This window comes from Pseudonaja textilis, chromosome 2, assembly GCF_049901715.1.
Source record: "Pseudonaja textilis isolate UNSWEBS1 chromosome 2, rPseTex1.2, whole genome shotgun sequence".
Taxonomy (NCBI): Eukaryota; Metazoa; Chordata; class Lepidosauria; order Squamata; family Elapidae; genus Pseudonaja; species Pseudonaja textilis.
In genome coordinates, this window is record NC_141991.1 from 242,344,528 (window position 1) to 242,360,893 (window position 16,366).

A 16,366-nucleotide genomic window follows, 5' to 3' on the forward strand; every position below is an offset into this window, starting at 1 on the left:
CATTACTATAGATAACACAGCGTTGAAGGCATTTTAATTCTTTCAAATGAACTAATATTAGCAAGAGAAAAAGAGCAGACTACTACAGTGGTGGGATTCAAAATTTTTTACTACCGGTTCTGTGGGAGTGGCTTGATGGCAATGGCAGGGGAAGGATACTGTAAAATCTCCATTCCCTTCCCATCCCACTAACCTGCTTTTCAGCTCCATTCTCCTGTGCAGGGGAACAAAAGAAGACTCAGCCAATCAGCTGGGACTTGGGAGGCAGAGAATAGATGGGGACGGGGCCTGTCAGAGGTAGTATTCCAAACTACTCAAAATTTCAACTACTGGTTCTCCAGAACTGGTCAGAACCTGCTGAATACCAGCTGTAGACTACTAACAAAACATACTAACAAATTATTTCCCAAAATAATTTGAACCAGGTCATTTATAAATTTAGCTGCTGCTTTTATACATGATAATCTCAGGGTTTACTCTAATGAGTAACTTTAGAAGTAATTCTCTCCTAAAAATATCCGATCCAAACTCTGCATGACCTCAGAAAGGGCATCCAGCCAATAAACGCTCAGCTCCATCCAAAACATGTTAAGTATTCTGACCATTCAGAGAAACTGGGAGATTTCAACAGAAAATGCTATGCCTATCTTGTCCAGGTAGTTCTCGGCTTATGGTCACCATTGACCCCAACATTTCTGTTGCTAAGCGAGACATTTGTTAAGTGAATTTTGCCCCATTTTACAGCCTTTCTTGTCACACTTTTTAAGTGAATCATTGCAATTGTGAAATTAGCATTGGAAGTTAAAACCCACCCCCTTCCTAAAAAATTGAAATATTTTAGGATATACTAAAAAGGCAGAATATTTCCCCTAAAAGAGAAGTAGAAACTCAGGCAGAAAGTCACCTACCAACATACACCTTTGCTAATGGGCCATTAAGGCCTGGGCCAGTCTATTCGACATAACAAAGATCTACTAGATAGATAGATAGATAGATAGATAGATAGATAGATAGATAGATAGATAGATAGATTGATAGAGTCACAATAGGAATTGCTCAGTCTTTTCATTACATCATCATCCAGCAAGGCTCAACCAAGGGACATAGGACAGCCTACAATACTAATCCCATCACTTTAATTTAGATTGAGAGATTGGGGTATATCCCTCAAGTGGTGTAACATTTCCATATTGTTTCCAGGAAAACAATTATTATGTTTGAGTTCAGCATCGGTGATTGAAATGGGGCCTAGATCCAGTCTATCTTTAAAATGAACAGAAGTTTGAGGTATAAGAGATAAAGATATATATCGAGTTAATCCTTGCACTTTGGCAATATCATTATTCTCAAAATTCCTTTCCTCAGTTTTATTGGCAGAGTCAGATCAATCTTTGCTCACAACCCACTTTACTCCAGGCAATAATTACTGCTTCATTGCTACTATGGATTGCTCTTCTTAATGATGAGACTGAAACTGCCTTTTTGATTTTCTAAAAGCCCTGAGAGAGCTAAGCTCACCTGAATGGCTTATAGCCATGATGGCGAAGCTATGGCATGCATGCTGGAAGTGGCCCAGCCGTCGCCCATTGCTCTTTGGGGTTCCAGTGCGGGAGTGCCGAAAACCGGCAGAGCAGCTCCCCGGCGCACATGTGTGTGCCGGGAAGTTGAGCTTCGGGTTTCCGGCGTACATACTCTTCTGGTTTCCGGCACTCCTCCCCGGCCCCCCCATGCATGCACTCCCGTTTTGGCACTCGGTGCCAAAAAGATTTGCCAACACTGGCTTATAGGTTTCATTGTATTTCCCAACAGCCCTTTTTTTAACATTAATTAAATAAATCAGCCAAGTTCACAGAACACATGAAGTCAGATCAAACAGATACATTCATGCAGGGTATGTTTACACAATACAGTAACACAGAATTTATACTGAACATGAACAAAATATTTTTGTGACTGCAATTTCTAGCTAAGCAAACCTTGGGCTCTGTAAAGTATATAAATTCAGACTCATAATATTCTAACAAGCCAAAGCTGGAAATCATGGCTAATTAATTCTTGCCTTTGGATTGTTAGCTAGTTTGAGAGGAACAAACCAGAAATCGTAATTAACATGGCGTGAATCGTGGTAATGAACCACAGAAAAGAGCCACCAATATTTCTTGATCCGCTATCACTTCTATAAACAGTCCAAAGGTTTAGTCACAGAAAGCCAGAATTATTAAGTATAGTCCATACATTCCTACAAGCAAAAGATTTATACTTTGTTCATGGTAGAAAACATAAATAAAAGCTAATATTTATCATCTGCATTTTATAGCCTATATATGAGGCAAAAAGAAACATTTGTATTGTATTTGTAAAAAAGATTGTCCATGTCCAGAATAGACCATACTGAATTAGGCAATGATGTATATTAATGTACAAAAGAAGGATTTGTTTTCCTGGGCATGAGTCAAAAATATATTAATGGAAATTCATTAACATGCTGAAGCTATATTAATTTTGATTAAGTGCCCAAAATTTGGGGCTAAAGAAATATTTTTTTAAAAATATCAATAAATTTTGCAACAAATGTAACATATACATATATAGAGAGATGATTAAGTTATTTTAAGAACTTTTGAACATCTCTTACTTTGGCTGAGAATTAGGTAATTATAGCTGGTCAGTTTAATCTTAATCGTTTTAAGTTTTATATATGCTTATTGGATCAAAATAGTACTCACTGATTCTTGCAGTTGGAAAGCATTGCGAAACTTGGAATTGAATTTAGTGAATAGTTCTCAACTTATGACCACAGTTGAGCCCAAAATTTCTGTTGTTGAGCAAAACACTTTCTAAGTGAATTTTATTACCTTTTTTCCACGGTTGTTAAATGAATCACTGCAGTTAAGTTAGTAACATAGTTGTTAAGTGAATCTGACTTTGACAAAATCTCCCCTTTGATTTTGTTTATCAGGTCACAAAATATGATCACATGACCCAGGACACTGTAATCGTCATAAATATGAGTCAGTTGCCAGGCATCCAAATTTTGATCACGTGATCATGGGGATAATGCAATCATCATAAGTGTGAAAAATGGTCATAAGTCACTTTTTACAGTGCCATTGTAACTTTGAATGGTTATTAAATGAACTCTTGTAAGTTGAGAACTACCTGTATATAGTGAGTTTATAAACTTCACAACACACACACACACATATAAAAATTAAAAATTGGATTTTCAGTTGAAAGGTAATATGATTCTTATGTAACACAGAGATCTAAACCCACAGTTAGCCTTTTGTAAGCCATTAAACACCTGGCTATTCCCTTAGGAATTTGACCCAGGAGGCTAAGCAAACTCTTCCGGTTAATATCGTTTTCTTATAGAATTGGAATTACTGTGATCTCAGATGCTGGATGGTTTAATTTTCATATGTCCCCCAGAGTTAATTCTCTATCGCTGGAGGGTTTGTTTGGTTTTTTTGTAAATTTTATTTGAGTTTTCACAAAAAAAACATAATACAAATAAAACATCTTTTTTGAAAGTAGCATGGTCCCGGGTTACACTTCTTCGTACAGACACAAATTCAATTTCATGCTCATTTTTATGTTCTGTTCCATATCTTATTACTGTTTTACATTTTCTACATAGCTTTTCCCCTCTTTTAATTTTCTCAATTTTATTTTGATTATCTCGTCTCAATTCAAATCATTATATTTATACTTTTTGTCTGTCCTGTTTCAATTTCATATTATCTTTTCTCATTAAACAAATTTTCTCCTGAAGTTACTAATTGGAGTATGACACCTTTATATCTTTTCGTTTTATCCATTTAACTCTTATTTAAGCTTCAATGTATACCTTAAAGTTATAATATTCAATATAATACATAACTTCCAATCGAATTCTGCTTGGTACATTCTTATAATACAAACTATATTCTTTTAAAGAAAAGATTATAAATATATGCAATTAAAACACTCATTCCATTCCAATTCAGTTCTATCATTAATATTAATGTTCATTAAAATCTTAACTTCTTTAACATTACTTTTCAATTAAATACCATACTTCTTTGAGAACAGTTATAAGCTTTCCATAATTAATTTTCCCCCTATTCCTCTTCACTTATATTTTATGAAACATTAAATAATTAAAATGTTCCCATCCTTTCCTAATTCAATTCTCTCTATTTCATTTATTTATTAAAAAACATTTCACTGGATTACAATAACTATTTTATCCATCATTTTAATCATACATTGTTTCAACTTTTCTAAAATTATTTCTATTTCTAATATAACAATACTATCTTATGTAACTTTACAGAATCCCTTTTTCACTTAGATTTTCACCCGTTATCTCTAAATAGGCCCTGTTTCTCTATATCTTGTTTCTGTCCTTTGTAACTTCTTTTCCTTTCCTTCTTCCATCTCTTCTTCTCCCTCCCCTTTTTACCCCCTTGTCTCTCTACCTCTATTTCTCTCTTCTGTATTCCCCTCTTCTGTTGCTTTCCAATATTATACTTGTTTTTCAAACTAGTTCTCTTTTCTTTGGTTGTTTTTTTAAAATTTTAAACTTTCCATTCTCTTTCCCCCCTTTCCTTTTTCTTCCCCACATAAAATTACTTGTTCATTAAAGATGGCTTCTTCTTTGTCCCAATCTTCTTGTTCTGCAGGCATTTCTTGTTGTTTCTCATAGTTCCAAATCTCCATTTCTAAAAATTGAAATGCGAAGCCAAAAGAGCGTCTTCCTTCTTGTGCATCTTCTTTGTACTTTTTAAGTTCCATTTTCAGTTCTTCTAAAAGTGGAGCCATTTTAAAAAGTTTTAAACAACCACCCGATTGATTTTAGTCATTCAAATACAATAACCAAAAATCCAGAGATCACCAAGTAATCCAAATACTCCCAAGCTGTTTCTTTTGGCTTCTTTTTTCCACTTTCTCTTCCTGGGGTTCTACTATTTTGTTGCCAAGTTGCAGTTAAAATGTATCTTTTAGAAGTCTTGTTAAAGTTTTACTGTAAATTCCTTTTAATTCCAGGCAGTCTCCTCCCTTTTTTACAGATCCTGCCTTTTTATTCTTTTTCTCTCCTTTCCTGCTTTTAGAAGATTTAAGTATCAAGAGATCTTTATTATCCCTTTGACATTTTATTTTCAACTTCAATGCCTATTGATGTCAAAGTGGATTTTTTTTCCAATTTCTTGCTTAAATCTCTTAGCTGTCAATATAAAGAAAGGGAGAGAGAGAGAAAAAAAAACCAAATCCTTTCCCTTCTCTCTCCTTCGCTGCTTCAAAGTCTTTTGGGGGAATGTTACTTTTTTTTTGTAGTTTAAATTCCAGGGTACCTTGGTTGTGCTTTTGCAGTTTAACCTGGTTAACCAAGACTTTCTCTTCTTATCTTCCTCCTGCACATTCTTTTCTGGTCGAGTTCTTCTTTGAGGTGGCCATTTCTGACCACTGCTGCAACCACCTTTGGGAAAGGGAGTAATGGCCAGCTGAGGACAACAGGTGCGGCTCTCCTCAACCCTGGTGGCAGTCTCCCCCTTCTTCACCACTCTACGGGGTGGCTTAGCCCTGAAACCAGCCGGCTCGGGGCACTCCAGCAGCGAGCATGGATTGAAAGTACACACGATCGTGGTTTCGTTCTGTCTGTGAAGCTCAAAGCGGAAACCCGCTGGAGGTTTTTAAGAAGAGATTGGGTAGCCTTTTGTCTGGAATGGTGTAGGATTCTGCTTGAGAAGGGGGTTGTACTAGAAGATCTTCAAGATCCCTTCCAAGTCCAACTCTTTTATTCTGGTTACATTGTATGTATGTATGTATGTATGTATGTATGTATGTATAAATAAATAAATAAAAAATAAATAAATAAATAAATAAATAAATAAATAAATAAATAAAGAAAGAAAGAAAGAAAGAAAGAAAGAAAGAAAGAAAGGTTGACAGTCAAGTTTTGTTAATTAGACCTAGGGTGACTAATACATACAAAAGAAAAATTTAATGAATTGGTCTGATTTTGACGCTATGACATTTTAACATTTTACTCTTTAAGTACAGATTTCTTAATATGAGATATTCCAAGTTCTTATTCCAGAGTTCTTGCAACTAATTAATATCCACCTTAGTGGTGGATATTAAAATACTCTAGTATTTAATATCCTAAACTCATTTCAATAATGGCAATAATTCTGAGTACTTTGGATGCTGAGGATGCCTATGATCCAATTGTAGCACCAAAAGATGTTTTAACTGAAATGAATTAAAATTAATTGCTATTCTGCATTTTTCAGATGTTAAAGTTCCTCTTATAATAACTAAGATAGTTTTAAATTTCAATATATTGCCAGCAAAACTAGAATTTTCATAAAGTGATTTATAACATGTATAAATGCTGAAATGATAGTTGGCACAGTAGTTTCCAAATAAGCACTGCAGCAGTTCAGTCCATCCAAGAAATACAATAGAATTTAGTAATTCCATTACCAAAAATGCATCCAGGTTCCTGCCATGATATCAGAAAGCCACATATTAACTTTTTCATTGTGCCTGTAGTTTTTCCCTTCAGTATCTCCCATAGAGAGATTTTTGTGCATCTATCACAATTTCATTCCAGGGAGCATTTAAGGCATACTATTACTATATTTGTTTTATCATTTTGATGAAACCACTAGATTCTACAGACATCTGCATTGATGCTTGGTCTTGCACTCCTTTGAAACAAAGCTAATTTAAAGCTTGGAGCACAAACCACTCTTCCAGGACTCCACAAAGGGAATATTTAATCATAGGAAACCTTCACAACTGTCCTATTCTCTTTTAATAATGGTAGATTTCTTAATCTCTGTTACAAAATTCAATACAGTTTAAAGACATACATCTACATTTGAATTATATATTAAAAATCAGAAATATTTAATATGGGGAGAATTACAGAGTTACTTAAACATAAGGTACAATGACATGTATATTTTCTCATGTTGGAAAATGTGTACAGACACTGGACTGATATGTGTTTTTGTGAACTGGTTTCCTATCAATTTTATTCTGTGGTCAAAGTTCATTATCACATTTATACACACACACACACACACACACACACACACACACACACTGTTGCTTTCTATTCACTTTAGTGTCTTTGGTCCTCTCTCTCTCCCTCCTTCCGTCTTTCTCATTCTTTCTCTCTGAACACTAAAGAAGTAAATTGGTTTAAACAAGAACCCCCCCACCCCCGCATAAACAGAAAAAAAAAACAAAGATATGCTTACTTCTTGTCTCAAACATTATAATCAACTATAGGGCAACTGACATGAGGGGGAAACAGACAAGTAATTTTTTTATTGCCTGCTTCTGGTGCACTTGCTTACTGGAAGGCTTCAGCTGTTGTGAAGATGAAAATGAATTGGTAGTGCCAAATATAAACACAGAACTTATAAATGGGCGTTGGTCTTACCTGACACGCCATTTCTAGTCGAGCTGCGAGGATCATCCAGAGAGTGGGAGGTGCTCCAGTCTGCGTCTATGTAGGCTGGGCTTAATCATTAGGGAACGCTCCGCCCTCTGTCACATGGTCCCTTGTAGGCTCCCAGTTTATGCGAAGTCGAGAGAGGAGGAAAGTCGTCTAACTCTCATCTAACTAGACCTAAAGTATCATTGGCTGAAACAAGGTTCCCCCAGACAGAAAAAATTAAAAAGGATGGGGCTGGATGATCCTCGCAGCTCGACTAGAAATGGCGTGTCAGGTAAGACCAACGCCCATTCTCCCTCGAGCTGCTCGGATCATCCAGAGAGTGGGACATACCAAAGCTTGGCTGTCCTACGGGAGGGAATCCGTCTGGGGTGGAAGCTCCCCTGGGTCCTCGATGACCCGCTGGAGGACTCGTCTACCAAACGAGGCCTCAGCTGACGCAAAGATGTCAATCTTATAGTGCCTAATGAAAGGGGAGGGGGAAGCCCAAGTGGCGGCCCGACAGATGTCTGAGATTGGAGCCTGGGTGGCCCAGGCCGCAGAGGTGGCCGCACTCCTGGTGGAATGCGCCGTAACCCCACTGGGAACTGGCAAGGCCTGAGACGAATAAGCCTTGGCAATGGTGGCTCTGATCCATCGCCCGATGGTGGAAGGGGACACCTTGTGGCCTAAGGACTTGGGCTGGAAGGAGAGAAATAAAGACTCTGACCTTCTAAAGGGTTGTGTGCGGTTAATGTATATGCGGAGGGCCCGCCTGACATCTAGGGTGTGCCATTGTTTCTCCCTTTCCCGTGAAGGATTGGGACAAAAGTTCGGGAGTGTAAGCTCCTGAGCCCTGTGGAAGGCTGAATTGACCTTGGGCAAGAAGGTCGGGTCGGGGCGTAGAACCACCCGATCGGAATGGAAGATACAGAGGTCCTTTCTCACCGAAGGGCAGCAATCTCGAAATTCGGCGAGCCGAGGTAATTGCCACCAGGAATACTACTTTAAAGGTCAAAATTTGGAGAGAGGATTCTCTAATGGGTTCGAAAGGAGGTCTGGTGAGGGCCACCAGAACCTTGTTAAGGTCCCAAGTGGGGTACCGGTGCACAACAGGGGGACGGAGGTTAGTAGCCCCCCTTAGGAAGGCCCTGATACGGGGATGGTGAGAGAGGGGACCCAGATTGTCGCCAGAGATAACAGTTGAGAGGGCCGCTACCTGGCGTCTCAGGGTATTAGGTGAGAGACCTTTTTTGAGCCCATCCTGGAGAAAATTCAGATTCTGGGCCACCGAAGGCAAGAGCGGGTTGACCATGGATGAATGGCACCACCTGCAGAAGCTGACCCAGGTGGCATCGTATATCCGATTGGTTGAAGGCTGTCTGGCAGCCAGGATCGTGTTAATGACCTGGTCAGATAAATTCTCCTTCCTCAACTTTTCCCGCTCAACCTCCACACGGTTAGTTGGAGCCATTGGGGCTCCGGATGTTGAATGGGCCCCTGAGATAGGGAGATCCTGTCCGGAGGGATTCTCCACGGGGGAGACACCGAGAGGTTGCAGAGGTCTGCAAACCATGGTCGCCTGGGCCAGTAGGGGGCCACCAAAATCAGATCTGCCTTCTCCTGGATCAGTTTCTGAATGACCCTGGGAAGCAAAGCTAACGGGGGGAAGGCATACAGGAGTCCGGGGGCCACGGACAGCGAAGTGCGTCGTGATTCTCGGCCCGGGGAAGGGAATCTGGAGAAGAACCGAGGGAGCTGGGTGTTGCAGTGGGATGCAAATAGGTCCACTAACGGGAGACCGAAGATCATGGTCGCCTCCCTGAAAAGGGATGGATGAATGCGCCACTCGGACTGGTCCACGGTGGCCCTGCTTAACCAGTCCGCTCGGGTGTTTGAGGCCCCCGAAATGTGTTCTGCTTTGATCGAGAGGAGGTGACGCTCTGCCCAACGGCAGAGTCTCTCGGCCTCTCTCATCAACCGAATAGACTGGGTCCCGCCTTGCCTGTTGACATGGGCCTTGGCGGTAACATTGTCCGTGAGAATAAGGACGTGCCGCCCATGTACCTGAGGCAGGAAGTGGCGGCGGGCCAGGTGGATGGCGTGGAGCTCCAGCCAGTTTATGCTGCAGGCCCGCTCTGCATGGGACCATTTGCCCTGTGTTGTAAGGGACTGGAAGTGAGCTCCCCAGCCGCTCAGGCTGGCGTCTGTGGTGATGACGAGACGCTGGGGATCTTTGAAGAGATGACCCCTGTTGATGGCAGGGTTGGTCCACCAGAGGAGAGACGAGAGGACCTTTGGAGGTACCTTGATGGAGGATTTTGAGTTGCTTCTGCCAGACCTTTGAAACGGAAGCAGGAGCCACTGCAGGGACCTGGTATGAAGACGGGCCCAAGGAATAATAGAGATGCATGAAACCATTTTTCCCAGTAATTTAGATAAATCTAACAGAGAAGCCCTCCTTGATCGGCGAATAACCTGAATTGAATTTCGAATACTCTGGAGCCTTTCCGGGGAAAGGAACACTTTTTCCTGCACCGTGTCAATGATAGCCCCCAAGTGGGCAATTCGGGTAGAAGGGACCAGTTGGCTCTTTTTGGTTGACCAGGAAACCATGGGCGTGGAGGGCGGAGAGAGTAGTCTTGGTGTCCAGCTCTGCTTGGGATTGTGAATGGGACAGGATGAGGATATCATCCAGATAGCAGTGGAGACGGACTGGGCAGTCCCTTAAGCGAGCTGCCAGGGCCGCAAGGATCTTAGTGAAAACTCTGGGAGCTGAGGCTAACCCAAAGGGAAGGGCCACATACTGAAAATGGTGGTGATTGTAACAGAATCTAAGGAATTTAGAGTGTGAAGGCCGAATTGGGATGTGGAGGTATGCCTCAGAGAGGTCTATAGAAGATAGCCAATCTCCTTGCCTGGTACCCTGCAAAATGGATTGGAGGGTGTGCATTTTGAATTTGCGGGGGTTTAGGAAGCGGTTGACCCGTTTGAGGTCCAGGATAGCCCTCCATCCCCCTGAGGACTTGGAAACCATGAAGAGGTGGGAATAGAAACCCTGCCCTCGCTGAGAGGGGGGAACTGGCTGGATGGCCTGGATGGAGAGTAAGTGATGGATGGCCGCATCCATTAATTTGAGTTTGGAGGGGTCCCTAGAGGGGGGAGATGACATGAAGAACTCGGGAGGTTGAGAGTTGAACTCCAGAGCGAGTCCAAACCTGATGGAGTCCCTGACCCATTTGTCGGAAGTGGTAGAATCCCACAGGTCGGCGAAATGCCTCAGCCGACCACCAATGGGGGGAAAAAGACAGGATTCATTTGGAGCGCCGGAAGGGTCTCCCCCCGGAACCCCTGAAGGGACGCTTAAATCCTCCGCCCCTCCTATTTCGATCGCTCGGGTCGGAACGATCCTGGGAATATGATGCTCTATACGAGGGAGGTCTCGGGTACCTGGGGGGGAAGGGAGACTGGTAGAAGGACCGGGAGGACCCTCTTCGAAAGGGCTGAGGGGCTCGGGAGTCAGGCCTCCGAAAAAGAGGAGGAAGGAATTTCTTCTTTCCCTAGTTTCGGCCAAGAGAGGGTCCAGGGCCGGCCCAAAGAGCTTCTCCCCTTTAATGGGGGCGGATGCCAGCTTGACCTTGTTCTTCACGTCCGCCTGCCATGGTTTGAGCCAGAGCAGGCGGCGGGCAGTGACCTGGGATGCTAACGCCCGGGAGGCGAATTTAACCGAATGGTACGTGGCGTCCGCTGAGAACTCTGCCGCCGCTGTGATTTTGGCAATGTCCTGCAGCGCCCGTGTATTGGATGGAGGGATGTGGGCCTTCAGTTGACGGAGCCACCGGATAGAGGACCTGGTAAAGAAGGAGGCTGCGATGGCCGATCTAATTGCCCAGGCGTCGGCTAGATGAGCCCGCCGCAAGGCCAATTCAGACCTCCTATCCTCGGGTTTGAGGGCCTCCAGTGGGTCACTCGGGAGGAGGAAGAGGCGAGACCAACAATGGGCTCGCCCACCTCCGGGGTATTGAGGAGGAGCAGAAATCCGGTTCGAGGTTAAAGAACCTCTTATCCTGTGTGGATGGGGCCGGAGGAGCCCCCGTAAACCCAGTTGGTTGGAAACCAGATCGTGGAAAATGGGAGGAGCGGGAATCACATCCTCGGCCACCACGGGCTGTTTGAACATTGCGTCCTCCGGTTCCTCCCCAGAGGAGTGGGGGACAGGGGGAAGTTGAGTGGCCAGGCCCGAGGTGTTCTTGGCCTTAAACAAGATGGATTTAAACATGTGGGGCTTGAATAACCCCACAAAGGAAGGCTGGACGGGGGTAAGGCCCTTGTCCTCCGACAACTCTGCTTCCATCGGGTCTAAATCTGAAAAGGGTTCCCCATGGAAGGTGGATCCCCATTCAAGGTGCTCCTCCTCCTCCCTGTATTGGTCTAAAATTTCCATTCCCTCCTCCGGTTCCCTTTCTGGAAGGGGGCTGGCCCCCCGGGAGGGTACCTGACCAGGAGCAGGGTCCAGGGTGGGCATGGACCTAGTTGGCACCGGTTCTTGCGTGGGAACCGTCTGAGGAAGGCTTGATCCGGCCATCTGCTGCATGCCTTGAGCTATCCCCTGTCGAATAGCCTGCTCCATCCAAGTTCTCATGTACTCAGGCATCTCGATCATGGGTGGGTCCTCCTGTCTCAGGCCAGCGGCCGTGGGAGTGAAGGTTGCTTCAGGCATCCGGCTGGTAGCTGGTCCAGGGTCGTGAGACTCCTGGGATGAGCTGTGCCTGGAGAGAGGGGAACAAACTGGAGGGGGGGGTGCCTGGAAGTAGAAGGGGCGACTGGGGGTGATGGCTGAGTCACCCTAGAGCGCCTATCGAACTCCCTCTCTAGTGCCTTATGACACCTTAAAGCGTCCCTTTGAGAGGCCTTAGAAGTCTCCTGAGAGGTTTCCTTAGCCTGTGCGCACATGATGGGACTTAGATTTCACCTTCAAAGAATGGCGGGAGTTAGGGATATCATCTGCCATGGTAAAAACAACAGAAATATCAAAATGAATATATAGAAATATATATATATGTGTGTGTGTGTACAGGCGGTTGGCACGCCTAGGATACGACCTAGGTAAGGCCGGGTATCCAGAAACTGGCCCGCGCCCCCTTTTGGAATTTGCAATGAATAATCTGAAAATATGACCAAAAAAGTTTTTTTTTTTTTTTAAACTGCCACAGATATAGACTTTTAATGTACAATTATATCCCACCAGGATAAGGATCCAGGAAAACACACTGCAGCGACAGTGATGGAAGCTAGGTCTCTCTAAGCAAATCTGAGAGAGAAAAAATGCCAATTGAATGAGATTGGATTACCAATGTAAGGAAATATGAAGATATTCTGTATTAGACTGAATAACAACCTGGCAGTTGGTAAAAGGAAGAGAAGCCAATCAGCCAAATCAACGCCAGCAATACAAGGCCTCAGGCAGCTTGCCCCCCCTCAGGGAGGGAGTGGCTGCTTTTCTAATTCCCCACCCTGAGATCTGCTGCGGAAGCCAACACTTACACCAACCATTAACAGAGTAAAGAGTAAAAAACAGCTTTCTTTTTCCCCTCTGGGAAGGGAGATAGAGAGATCAGCCCTACTAGGCCTGGGAGCCTAAGCCTAGGGCCAGCAGAACGTCGCAGCAATAGGAGGCCTGCAAAATGTCGCCCGGCCACGAGGCAGCACCCAAAATGGCGGCCGCCTTGAAATCGAAAGTGAAAGGCAAAGCGGGCGGCTCAGGGTGGGTGCATCCTGCAAGCCACGAGGCGAGGACGCTGAAATTGGCGTTAGTGGGGGAAAACCAGAATAAAAAGGCTCCAGACCTTAGAAAGGCACCAGGACAGCAAGGCAGGAAAAAAAAAAAAAAAAACGGCAGAGAGCGGGGGTGGGTGGGTGGGTGTTAGCACTAAGTGCTGCTAAGCTGCCCGCCCAGACCCCTGGGGGCGAAAAACGCACACCCCTAAGTCTCAAGACACCCCCAGATGCGCAGAGGCTAAGGGAATAATAAGCTTAAATCAAACCTGAACTGAAATATTATCCTGCTTGAATCAGCCAAAGAGTGGGAAGCACAATCAAAACACACAGCCTAACTCTGCAAAGGCTGGGCATAAACTGGGAGGCTACAAGGGACCATGTGACAGAGGGCGGAGCGTTCCCTAATGATTAAGCCCAGTCTACACAGACACAGACTGGAGCACCTCCCACTCTCTGGATGATCCGAGCAGCTCGAGGGAGAACATTTGTATTACTATTTTTAACCAGTTCTTGTTAAGTCTTCCCTGCCATGGAAACTTGCCAACTGTTCCCTGTATACACGCATTTGCATGCATCTGCAATAGGGACAAAAATGCATCCAGATATATAAAAGAAAATATAAAAAACCTGAGCGTAGATTAATTTCTGGAGATACTGTTGAAATTCATTTTGGATTTCCTCTGCCCCATTCATATCTCTCCATCAATGTAAAAAACAAAACAAACTGTGCAGCATCCTTACTACTCAAAATTCAGTGAGGCTTCATCCAGGTAGGGAAGAGCAGGGATTCAATTTTTTTACTACCGCTTCTGTGGGCACGGCTTGGTGGGCGTGGCAGGGGAAGGATAATGTAAAATCTACATTCAGAGATGGTATTTGATGGTTCTCCGAACTATTCAAAATTTCAGCTACCGGTTCTCCAGAAGTGGTCAGAACCTGCTGAATACCACCTCTGGGCCTATAGGCTTACAATATATACTTATATTAAAAAAATATTTTTAAGAAAATTAATTATATTCAAGAACACTTAACCTGGGTTCATATACCATACTAAACCATAATTTTATGGTAAATCCATTATTGCAAACCCATAATTTTATTGTAAGCCCCCACCCCCACCCCCCGTCATTTCAATGAGATATTGTAAATGGTGTAGAAGTGTGATTAATTAATAATGGAGATCTGGTAGCACAGTAGTGAAAGTGTAGTATTGCAGGCAAATTCTGCTCACAGCCTGGAGTTTGATCCTGATGGGGCTCAAGATTGACTCAGCCTTCCATTCTTCCGAGGTCAGTAAAGTGATGACCCAGATTGTTGGGGGAAATATGCAAATAATGCTTACATTGTAAATTGCCCAGAGATTGCTGTAAAACACTATGAGGTGGTATATAAGTCTAAATGCTATTGCTGTAATGTACGCTTTTCGGTTTGGGTTTTCTATATGAAACCTAGCCAAATGCTACTTCCTTAACAAACCTTGGCCTAAAATACAGCATGAAATTTAGCATTACTCTCAGGTAACAAGAACATTTCTGAACTTTAGCTCTTGAAGGCTTCATGGATATATCCATGGAAAAATTTCACACTTTAAATTAACTTTTTTTCCAGTTGAAAACTGTGTATATTCTTCCACACACATGAATACCAGAAAATCCTATACAAATTATTCTGTTAACTGTAAATGTTGGCAAATTATATAGCTTGGTGTGCCTTGCCCAAATCGGATCCAAGGCAGAACTGTAGATTAAAATTTCTTTATGTATACAAGTAAAGAGAGGAATCTCACCCAAGAGATGAGAGAAGCAACATACGTGCCATAAATTCAACACATTTACAAAGCTAGGACTTAACCCTCCTTGTAAAATAGTAGTTAAGGCATTTGGAAAAGGTCTAATCTCAACTCAACTCACCCAGTGAGCTGAGGTACAACAAGTCCTCCGCTTACAACCATTTGTTTAGTTACTGTTCGAAATTACAACGGCACTGGAAAAAAAGGATTTATGACCATTTTTCACATTTACGAACATTGCATCATTCCCATGGTCACATGGTCAACATTCAGACGCTTGGCAATTGGCTCACATTTATGATGGTTGCAGTGTCCCACTGGGTCATGTGATCACCTTTTGTGACCTTCTGACAAACAAAGTCAATGAAGATACCAGACTCACTTAACAATCACATTATTAACAACTTGGAGAATTCATTTAATCACGGTGGCAAGAAATGGTCATAAAATGGGCCAAAACTCACGTAACAACTGTCTTGCTTAGCAACTGAAAATCTGGGTTAAATTGTGGTGATAAGTCATGGCTTGGGACCGGGTTATCTGAGGGAACATCTCTTGCCGGTCACATCTATACCACCCATTAGAGCAGGGAGGCAGGGGATGCTGCAGGTCCCATCCCTGAGGGAGGTACATCTGGTGGGACCCAGAAGAAGGGCCTTCTCCATGGTGGCTCCCTCTCTCTGGAATATTATTCCCCCAGACATTAGAACGGCCCTCATTCTAACACTCTTCCAGAAGGCACTGAAGATTCAGTTTTGCCACGGGCCTGGAGAACCCAGAGCGGGATGGAGTCCCTCAAATGGCTAGTGTGATCTGCTTTTGTCAGGGCGGGGGGTGGGAGCTGGGGGATGATTTTTATTTTTTATTTTTATTTTCCAGATTTTGTTCTATTGTACTTTATTAATTTATTCGATTCTTTTTGTTAGTTTTTATTGTTGTTTTTTTATTTTTATTTTTTGTTTTAAATATGGTTTTACATTGTCTAAGTTGCCTCGAGTCGCCGTCGGCGAATAGGTGGCAATATAAATTAGTCGAGGACTCCCTGTATCACTTTTTCTCAATCCAGTCTGCCTCACAGGTGTTTTTAATCGTTTTTAAATTCCCAAAGGAAAGATAGGCTATAAATACAGTAATTGATATACTTTCATCACACTGGTTTCAACAATTCGATGAACCAAAATATAGCTTGCTTGTTTATACTTAGCCTAATATAGACCATGATATGTAAACGATGGTTTAAAAGCATCCAAAATTTTCTGATCCAGATCCCCAAACACGACAAACCCTCTGAAGTTAAATCAACGATTCCTTTATTAAGAGCGCCAACAGCCCTGGCAAAAAGTTTCTCTTTCACCTCAGGCTAA

General features: G+C 42.9%; 1 protein-coding gene across 5 annotated transcripts in view; it reads right to left on the reverse strand.

Annotated features, from left to right (window-relative positions):
* Positions 1-16,366, reverse strand: part of WDR7 (WD repeat domain 7) — a 247,568-nt gene that overhangs the window by 223,670 nt on the left and 7,532 nt on the right. The gene's annotated exons all lie outside the window — the stretch shown is intronic.